The sequence below is a fragment of the Acomys russatus genome, chromosome 22 (genome assembly GCF_903995435.1).
Source record: "Acomys russatus chromosome 22, mAcoRus1.1, whole genome shotgun sequence".
NCBI classification, from domain to species: Eukaryota; Metazoa; Chordata; class Mammalia; order Rodentia; family Muridae; genus Acomys; species Acomys russatus.
The window spans coordinates 32,348,239-32,359,620 of NC_067158.1; positions in this window are offsets into that span (position 1 = coordinate 32,348,239).

Here is an 11,382-nt window from a genome sequence, read left to right on the forward strand (position 1 = left end):
ACCAATCAAGGACAATACATGAAGTAAGCATTGAGTCTCAACTCAGATCTAGCCAATGGACAGGACATTCTCCACAGTTGTGTGGAGAGCAGGGACTGACTCAACTGCTTTCTTAATCCAAAGTCCCAAAATCATTTCACCAACAAGCAGTATGATCAGGCCTATAACAGTAAAACCCCGTCCCTGGTATCAAAATCTCTTGGTCATTGTTCTGTTGCTGTGAAGTGACACCGTAAAATGGACTTGCTTACAGTGAGGCTTAGTCCATTGTCAACATGGCAGGGGACACAGAGGCACACGTGGTACTGAACAATGGTTAAGGAATCTGTAGGCAGCAGACCAAGAGAGACTGGGCGTGGTATGGATTTTAGAAACCTCAAACCCCACCCCCAATGACACACTTCCTTCAACTAAGTCACACCTCCTAATCCTTCTAATCCTCTCAAAGAGTTCCACTCTCTGGTGACTAAGCACTCAAATAAATGGCCTTATGGGGGCCATATGTACTCAAACCACCATATCTGACACATGTGCAGTCTATCAGACACATCAAATGAATCAAGGAGTTGGGGCCATAATAGCAACAATAAACAGTTAACCACACTTCTTGCTACCTCAAGTAAGGACTGAATTTTCATTTGTCTCTAGAAAGCTGTAGGAAACTATATCATCGGTATAAGTGTTTCTTTCAATCTACATTTCAGTTCATGATAAATAGATTTGAAACACCTATTACGATTTCATGAGTGAAACTGTCAGAGTACATTTAACTAAAATATAAAAACCTTTTATGAACTTCCTAAAAGTGTGTAACAAGCAGAAAAATTAAGATAAGGAAACTAACTTTTAAATGCCTAGTGTTAGCAATTATTGTAATATTTGAAATATTTGAGTGTTTTGTACTTAATATCTAATTTCATCAAAAAGTATCATACTGAACTATTATTATAATATACATATTATGCTGAGGAAACTAATAAATGAAATGGATTATACCACATCTCTGAAATTATATCATAATAAGGTCATGAGTAAGGATTTTCTTCTCCTAAATTCCTAAAGAAACTTACCATTGCCAAGACTAAGTCTAATCCATTTTTCATAGTCTTGAAATTTTTAATTCTGCTTTTTTATTGGATACCATTGACAGGAAGACTATCAGTCTACTTAAATAAATTTAATTCCAGAAACTCCTCAAACCCCAAAGATGTTTCTATTAAACAAGATTTCTTCCTTGAGGAGAGTTTAAACCTAGGATTGGAGAGACGGATTAAGAGCACATAATGCTCTTTCAGAAAACCTGGATTTGGTTGCCAGCACTCATTTCAAGCAGCTCAAACTACTTGTAACCCCAGCTCCAGAGAATATGATGCCTCTTCTGGATCCTATAGGTACCTGCATTCACTTGCACATATCCACATAATTAAAATTTAAAAAAAAAACAATTTTAAAGGAAGAAAGACTTTAAGTCTTGTAAAAGCAACAAGTGTATAAATAGAAACAGAGATGTTTAAAAGACTTTCATCAACATTAAATAGTCCAGCACTGTTACCTCACTGATTGGCCCACTCCTCTTCTGTCTCCTACAATATCCACTCTTTAACACTGTGAGGTTCTCTTGAGACTTTTCACAGTCAACTTTATACAAATATCGCCATCTGGGAAGAGAGAACCTCAACTAAAGAACTGACTTGATCCCATTAACCTATGTTCATGTCTGTGAGGCATTTCCTTAATTTTTAATGGATTTAAGTGGGCCTAGATTTCTGGGCAGCAGCATCCCAAGGCAGGTGGGCCTAGGCAGTATCAGAAAGTTAACTTAGCAAGCCAATACTCAGACTTCCTCCTCCTTGCTCTCTACTTCAATTCTGGCCTCCAGGTACCTACGTTCAGTTCCTTATTTGGACTCCCTCAGTGATATGATATGGCCTGAAAGGTTAAATAGACCCTTTACTCCTGCAAGTGGCTTTTAGTCAGTGTTTTATCACAGTAGGAAAGCTAACAGAACAGTCCATGAACAGGTCACATGGCTGTACTGCCAGGCCCTCATATAGTTCATTTCCTCTGTGCTCCCATTCCTTCTCCTCCTATCGGCACCTGCCACAGCTTTGTAACTACCTCTTAATTTGGAGTAGACCCTATTCTCTGATATGTGAAGCTTACAATAAGCATTTCTGGTTCTTTTAACCAAGTCACCCTCACTTTCAATAAAATATGGTTAAAGTGGTACACGGATTAAGAGATACAAAGCAGAGAAACGTTTTCAACTTTCCTGCTCACAGGTTCCACAGGAAAATCATAGCTTGTGCTCAGAGCAGCACAGGGAAGTACTGTGGCTAATCAAAAGACAAGAGAGTACCCTTACTGTGGTTCCATGAAAAGGAAAGGAGTACGCTGGTTTGAATACATTTAAAATATCCTGGAGTTGGCTGTGATTGTCTTCCATCTGAAGCTGGGGCAATTGTCTCATAGGATAGTGTGAGGGGAACATGACAGTGATAAGGAAAGGTATTTGGAATTTAAGTTTAATCAGATGCCGAAGAAGACGGATCACATTTCTCTAGGCCACAAAAGCAGATCAACACAGCATCTTATAAGGTATGCCACACTGTTGTCCTCTGACGACACCCACATAAAAGATACGCTGCACCGGAATTAAATGGGCTTCCATTTTTTGTTTGTTTGTTTGTTTGTTTGTTTGATCACACAAGCCCTATGATGTCAGGAGAATGGCTAAGATACAGAATATTCAAGAGACTTGTTGAATGTTTGAATTGCAAGAGAACAGCCTGTGTTTTTTGAAGGATACATAGGAGGCCCCCACAGGGCGAGGGACTTGGGTGTGAACTCTAAACAAAAGGAAGGCATACTAAAGCTTAGAGGAGTTTCAGAAATTGTTCATGAACCATTAATGCATTTAGAAGCTAAGTATCACAGTTAAGGGTAAAAGTCAACACATAACAAAACTAGAAAAGATTATTGGAGGTCAAATGAGGTAATGGCTGCTATGTTAGGCTAGGAAATTTGAAATGCATTCTGTATATCATCATAAAATATCAGGCTCTAATGGAAGAAGGCAGACAGAGCCACAAATGCACAGGTCATTTCTAAGTGTGAAAAATGAGAGAAACTGAAATTTTACTGCAATGAAAAATGACCAGGGTCAGCTGGCACAGCTCTCTTAAAACACCACTTTTCTCTATAGAGAAATTCTGCAGACAGCCTTCATGGTTGGTTCATAGAAAAACAAAAACAACAAACAAACAAAAAAAGGAGACAAGCTGATGTGTACTGATATATCCCCCAACAATGAGCTACAAAGAAATCCCCCAACTTGTACCACCAATAGACTTTGTCCTGTTTGACACGTTCCCCAGTGTAACATGAGAAGATGGAAAAGAAGCAGGCAACATAGACTGAAACCCCAGAGAGGTGTATGGTGCACATTTTCAAGTAATAAAGGAAGCCAAGAGTTTAATTGCTAAAGATATAAAAGATTTAATCTCCAAGCAGGGTATATTTACCTAGTGATAGCCAAGTATCGTTAAGTTACTGTTTAATGACTACTCTCCTCTCTTAAGAAAAATCCATACATGGTATGATATTGTACTGTGGTTTATTATTTTTCCTGAGACATAGACATGACACCATAACACTAAGAAGTCATGTCTTTAGCCATATTCAAATAAATAAAATTCACTAAAAGCCACAATCTGTGAAAGATCGCACAGGTTTTCCACACAAACATGAAAACATAGATGCAGACATATGATTTGCGCCGTCCCTTCACAAGCCCTTTGCAGCCTGCCTCATGTGAAAAACAAAGGGCTTTTGTGGTACACATGCTGAGCATCACAAATGCAGAACCCAGCCAAAGAAAATATACAGATACCAGTAGAATAAACCTAGGATGAAAAGCACAGGGGTACCACCGATAGATGTCTAATTCACCATTCGTCCCATCTGGTAAGAATCACATCATCAAAATGAGAGCCAGACTAGACCATCCAGGGTCATCCCATCCATCCTCTGACCAACACAACAATCATCTTTTGAGGACCAAGTCCAGCCATATGTCTCAAAAGACAATAATTCTACAGATTCTGTGGGCAAGATATTTACCATATTCAAAGAGGCAAATGAAGTCATAAGAAATATTTCAATCAGTTAAAAAAAAAAGTGTATTCAGCCTTTTAGAACCCAAGCAGTGGGCTTCTGCGTGTTATCCTCCCAGTGTAAAATAAGCTTGAGACACTAGAAGAAACACTACTGATACACAAAATTAGAGCCATCTATGAACAATAGAAAAAGTAGCCTCAGACCTGTGCCAACTTCTAGAACAGCCCAGGAAAATTCAGTATAACCGTTTAAACATTTCTATCCTACAGGAGCCACTTGTTATTAGTCAGGGCTTTCTAAAGTAATAAAGGAGACAGATTGGAGGAAGAGGGGAAAAGAGATGGAGAAGAAGGTAAGAGGGGAAATGGGAGAGGAAGAGAGTTCTAAAGAAAGATAATCTTCATTTTGTCATCTTCATTTTATCTGGGCTACAACCAGAAGGCACTGCCCATATTTGAAATGGGTTCTCCCATCTGGATGCTTCAATTAAGGCAGCCAGGACAGTTTCTCAGCTGTGGATCCCAGCTCACATGATTCTAATTCATGGCAAGTCATCATTAAAACCTAACATCACAGCAGAAATGGTGCTTTAAAAGAACTGAGCTGAAAATCAACCTGTAGAGGCTCACTAGCAAAGGATGTTTGCTCCTCCTTTGAGATAGGGTAAGGGATGGGAATGTGGTTTTCTGTTAAGAGAAGTCCTATGTAGACAGGCAAGGATCAAACCCCAACGTAGGTCACAGTTTTATTAATCTGAACAGACGATCGAAGGCATTCGGTGGAGTCAGATCTCAGGAATAACAACATAAAATCAGAAGGAAAGAGAGACTCTAAGTGATTGCCATCAAGACTCAATTGTTGTTGTTGTGCAAAAGATGAATTGAGTTCAAGAATGATTTCCTCTAAAACTCTTTTATTTAAAGTAAGTGTTGTATGAAAATCAAGTTGTGTACATAAGAGCTAAAGCAGAACTTTTCTGAATAAAACATGACACTGAATCTGAGGAGGAAGAAAAAGGGTCCCTCCTCCTGACATGCACCCATTTCTCTTGGAGCTCTCAGTCCGCTTCCTTGGAACCCTATGAATTGATTTTAAACACCAATTCACAACTGCCAAATTCAGACCCCACTATGCAGAGTACTCTGTGATGGGGTGTGTCAAGTGGGAGTGAACTCTTCTCATAGACGTCAGCTTATTTTATTTATGTCAATGTCTTATCTTTTCCATGCCTTCAAGAAGTTATCTTGAATCCAATAATCCTATCTGTCCACGTATGAAGTAGTCTGTCTGAATTTTTTTTTGTGTGTGTCCTGTGTTCCTGCAGAGTGCGCCAGACCTGCCTACAGTGTTCAAGTCAGGAAGCACAGCTAGGAGAAAGAATGCTGGACCAAGTGGAAAAGAGAAATGAGAGAACTATAAAACAAGGCCAGATTAAGTGTCAAGACCAGTGAGGATAAAAATGGGTATTTATGGTATGGCCAACAGTGATGTTTTGCTAAGTGAAATGCACACACCATCCCTCTTTCTTGACAGTGGAAATAAGATTTTGTTTGGACAGTACACACACCTTTACCCAGTCTTGTTTTACCCTATCCAGTCATAGAAATTAATTTATTTGCCAACATTAAGAATGGTCATAGGATGGCACTGTCATCAAAGGGATGGCCTAAAGCAAGGCTTCTGTGAAGGGTTTTCTTAACCCTACAATAGCGGAATGACTGTAAGATAGTCCCTTTCATCACCTGAGAAGTAGACAGAGGCTGGAAGTGTTGTTCCAGTTTACTGTAGAACTTCATCCAAAGAATTAAGGAGTTTCCTAGAAAATTCTGAATGGGATTCTGCAGGAGTCATCTTGAAAGCCCAGGAGAACATCCTGTAGGATGTCTACATGGACAATTTCAGCTTTACTGTAGAACCATTACATCACTCAACCAGGAACTGCTCTGTTTTGAAGAGAAATACTATATTTCTTCATTACCCTTAAGTGTTTTTTGAGATTGGCATTTCTGATACTGTTATACTATAGTTGTCCTCCTCTTTCTTAGAGCTCTGAATTCATGAAATCTAGAAGGAAAGTTGAATCCATATGAAAAATGCACAGACCTTAGTTATTGCTATTATTTCCTAAATACTACCTTAAACATCTGCTTGCATATTCTTTACGTTGTACTATATATTTTGGGCAAAGTAGAGATGATTTAGACTATACAGGGTTATTACATAAAGTGGATATAAATACTATACCATTTAAAATGAGGAACTTGAACATTGGTTTTATAGTTACAGGGAGTTCTGGACCCAGTCTCATATGAATCTGGGAGAATTATTATGACCATATTGATACTGAAAAGCAATGTTTACAACCCAGTTCACAAATTGTTATTCCATAGTCACTTATATACTTGGGGTTTTTGTTGTTGCTACCTGCTGACAAGCAAACACTTTATTCTTTAAGAAAATAATATGGATAATAGTTGATAAATATCACATACACACACACACACACACACACATACACTGATTTTTTTTTCAGATAAAATCCAAGTTTCTTCCCAAATTTAAGGCAATAGTTAAATGAATTACATAAGTGTACACTGGCATACAAGTTGTTTAAAGAAATTGTTTTCCCTAGTTCAGAAATCTGTGCAATTCCCTGAATTGTTTACTGGAGCTTCTAAACATGGTCCACACTGCTCGTCGCCATCTTGGATCTCCCATGAAAGCCTTCATTTACCAGGAAACTGGGACAGAGGGGAGGACATCCTATTGGGACTCTAGATGAGAGAATCATGGGAGAATAGCAAAGTAGAAGGATCCAGAGGGTCCTAGAAACCTACAAGTAGAACATTATGATAGGCAGATTTGGGCCTAGGGGTTCCGCTCAAACTAAGGCACCAGCCAATGACAATACAGGCGGTAAACTTTAAACCCCTACTCAGATCTAGCCAATGGTCAGAACATTCTCCACAGTTGAGTGGAGAGTGGGATATGACTTTCGCACATACTCTGGTGCCTCACATTTGACCATGTCCCCTGGAGGGGGAGACCTGGTGGCACTCAGAGGAAGGACAGCAGGTTACCAAGAAGAGACTTGATACCCTATGAGCATATACAGGGGGAGGTAATCCCCCTCAGGAACAGTCATAGGGGAGGGGAATAATGGGAAAATGGGAGGGAGGGAAGAATAGGAGTATACAAGGGTTAGGATAACCATTGAGATGTAACGAGAATAAATTAGTAAAATATTTTTAAAAAAAAAGAAATTGTTTTCCCTCGGGAAAACCAAGGGAAGTGAAAACAATACCTGTGTGTATGTGCCATTTTTGTTAATTGATTTACAAACCCCTTAATGTAATGCTGGGCCCATTGTAGGCATATAGTTAATTACGTAAAGAAAACTAATGATATAGAAATTGATATTTACTTTCAGTCCTATCAATGCATTATCTGGATGCATATAACCTACTTAAATGTGAGGCAGGCTGGGAAGCTATCAGGAGCTAAGCTCAAATACCAGGATGGACATGTGAAATATCTGTAAATATGTGATAGCTGTAAAATTTTGGGGGTAGTGATTGCTGACTGTTGAAGAAAATTAAGATCACATTCAATTTTCCAAAGTGTCAGTAAGAATCTCAGTGAAGAAATCCACAACCACCATGTAAAAATGTTACCCCTCACTGTAATTTGGCACATTCTGCTATCATCCTCCCAAGGATGCTGAGCATAAACTATGTTACAATAAAAAATTCCCAAGCTTTGACAAAATGACTAAGTTCTAGGATATCATTCCTGAAAATAGATGTTAAGAAACAACTGTATCATTTCTGTGTTCTCCTGCTTGGTCTTACTACCCAGATAAGGTTGACAGTGAAATTCAGGGAGTGGTGGAACAACCAGTTGGAATATTCTGGCATCTATGAGCCGCTGTGATCAGCATTAAGAGCAATGAAAGATATGTGCTATAGAGTAGCTGGTTCTCTCTCTCTCTCTGTCTCTCTGTGTCTCTGTCTCTCTCTGTGTGTCTCTGTCTCTCTCTCTGTGTCTCTGTCTCTCTCTGTGTGTCTCTGTGTCTCTCTGTCTCTCTCTGTGTCTCTCTGTCTCTCTCTGTGTCTGTCTCTCTCTCCCCTCTCTGTCTCTCTCTCTCTGTGTCTCTCTGTCTCTCTCTGTCTCTTTCTGTCTCTCTGTCTCTCTGTCCCCTCTGTCCCTCTCTGTCTCTCTGTCTCTCTGTCTCTCTGTCTCTCTGTCTCTGTCTCTCTGTGTGTGGGTGGGGTGTTTTGTGTCGCTGTCTTTTATGTTCTGTGTCCTTTACATAACACAACATGTATACCGGTATTCTGTGTATGAGAATAACACAAGACTGGTCACATCTCAGATGATAGGAGGAGTTGTGTTAAAAAGAGAACTTCAATGAAAATGAACACCCCTTATAATTCCTAACACTTTGAGTTACTTCAGCTCATATGACCCTTCCAGCAATGTGATCATCCTCACTTCAGAGGTGAGTAGACCAGTGACCAGAAAGAATGATCAAACTCTCCGAATCTTATTAGTGTTCATCTTAGATCAGAATTACAGATCTTCTAACTCCAAAGAATTTGCTTTTCTGATTATAATGTGCTGCATGTCAGCCTTTGTCTATGATCTTATCTTGATTGATGACTTTGTTGCCGAAATTCATTCACTCAATTGATTAGGGAACTTCCTGGAGGAATCAAATCACTCAAGTTCTAGACATGCAGACTCAACACGGAAGGATCTATAATTCCAGAGAAATTAGCAGGGAGCTTTGACCTACCACAGATTATTTTCCTGTGTCATTCAGTGTCTTGGCCTTGGATGGCTCTTGCTAAGGGCTATGAGCTCATTCTCCTCATCTAAGCCTACGCCTCTCCAGCATACCACTGAGAAATGGTCCACCCACTGCTGCTTGAGCATCTCCAGTGATAGAACTCAGGACACCAAAAACTTCCAAGACTGTTACTAAGAGAGCCATTTGGCACTTATATCCCCAGAGTTTCTCCAGCCCTAAAATTAGAAATTAGTCTTTTGCACTAGAAAGTCTTGAGGAAACTGGAGTCATTCATCTCCCTACCACTCATAAAAAGCATAAATTATTAAAATCCTCTTAGCTGAAATGAATTATGCTTTATCATTTCTGTTAATCTGATTTTCCACATTTAATGTTGATTACTCAATCAGCACTTTTGAATTATTTTTTTTATGAAATCTGAACTACCTTTGTTCTCTATATACTAAATGTTGGCTTACCACCTATAAAGCAAAGGTCAATCTGAGTTGGGAATTGTGAGGCTCCAATATACCTGGGTATGATGGGACATTAGCAGACATCTAGATCACACAAATGAATTCTCTCACAGTAAACCTACAGTATAAACATTTTGACATTGTTTTCCTGTTCTCCAGGCTCACTTTTATGATTTTAATTAATGTCATTAAACACGCCTTTATTATAATCTAGTTTGTATAATAATGTAGTTATTTATAGTAATTGATTTAACATTTTATTCTTTCTGTACACCCAGAAAACCAAAATCATGTCTTCTAAATCTTCATCGCTGAACTTAACATTCTTCTGGGACATTGAAATCCTTAGTTCACTTCCCCCCATTCTTTCTGTGTTTTTAATAGGACTGCACTGCTGACCCCTTGGGAAGAAACAGTTTCTGCATTATTGAGTACAGAGGAGCCACCAAACCCAGGAAATATATGTTTTATAAGTTTTTATTCCCAAATAAAAGCAATAGGGTTATCCTTTTGCTCACACTGGGTATTTCCAGGATAGTGCCTCTAGGGTTAACAGCTGTTTGCAGATCAGACACATGCACTTCAGTGCCTGTTTTCCTGCTGAAAATCCAGACTGGGATGCTAACTGTCCATAAGACTTCTGCACCATGCCTCTCCGGTCTTTTTATGTGACTTTGGTCTTCTATACACTTGTATTACCCTGTTATATGTTTTAGAACAGTTTGTTAGACTAAGGCTTCAATTAATTTTTCTATAACCAGTAAAGGCAAAAATTAAAACAAAATATGTCAGTATGAATGTGAAAATACTGAGGAGGAAATATGACTAAAGATGGTGTGGGTTAACATTGTTCTTGCATTGTTAATGATAGTGTTATATAAATGGAGCGAGATTTTTGATGCCAAAACTTAGAAATGGTAGAATATTAGAATTAAGATGCTACGTTAGATTTCATTTCATTGTATCACCTTGTCATGTTCACCCTGAACTACTGTTGTTGTTGTTGATGTTGTTGTTGTTGTTGTGGTTATTTCTTAGACATTGCTTCTTGCTACATAGTTCATGGTGTAGCTCAAGTTGATTTCACACTTGTAATCTTCCTGACTCTTCTTTCCATGTATTGAGATTACAGGCATAAGGAGCCACATCCATATCAGAATTGCATCAGGAAACTGAAGATAATAAAGCAGACATCATCTTTCAAGTGGGTATGGCTGAGTTCTCAAGGCATCCAGTCCAACTCCTCATTCTAACACAAGCAAAAATAGTAACTCAGCATTCAGAGGCCTGAGAAAGCCCTTTGCACTCATCATTTTTGTTATGGAGCCTGTACACAAGGACAGAATTCCTCTAGAAAATTATGAAGGCCACTGTCTTCTCTTCCTCTTAAGGGATAGGTAGCTAAAGGAAAGATTACATCAAATCATAAGTATGTTCTGTATTTTTATTGTTAAGCCAGACTAGAACTTCATGTTTGAAGTGCAATAATTTTGAATTAATAATTTATTTCTTTGTTCGTTTCTAAACACAGGAAGGCTTTAAACAACTTTTGTAAGGACAGGTTGTTTGGTTACTAGGATTAAAACTTTGAAATTTATCCAAGAGACAGAGAGGTTATAACTGACATAACTCACACTAACACACCTAGACACAACTACTTTTTAAAGCTGAATGAGGCTCTAGCACCATACACAAATGTAGAGAAAATAATTTCTTCTAGTTCACTTGTATTAAATCCTGGCTTTTACAATCCATGTACCTTGTATGTTTCTAATAAATTAATACTGGTGTGTGTGTAATATCTTGCCTTATGCCAAGTATATAGCACTGGAGTTAAGTCCTACAGTGCTTGTTGATGGTATAATAAGGGTTCCACTGCACAGCTTTTACTACTGAGCAAATCAAATCCCAAAAACATTTCCCAAGATTATCCCTTAGCAAAAAGTTTGCCTAAACACCCTCTTCCTCTGCCCTTTTACTCCAACTCTCAAGCCA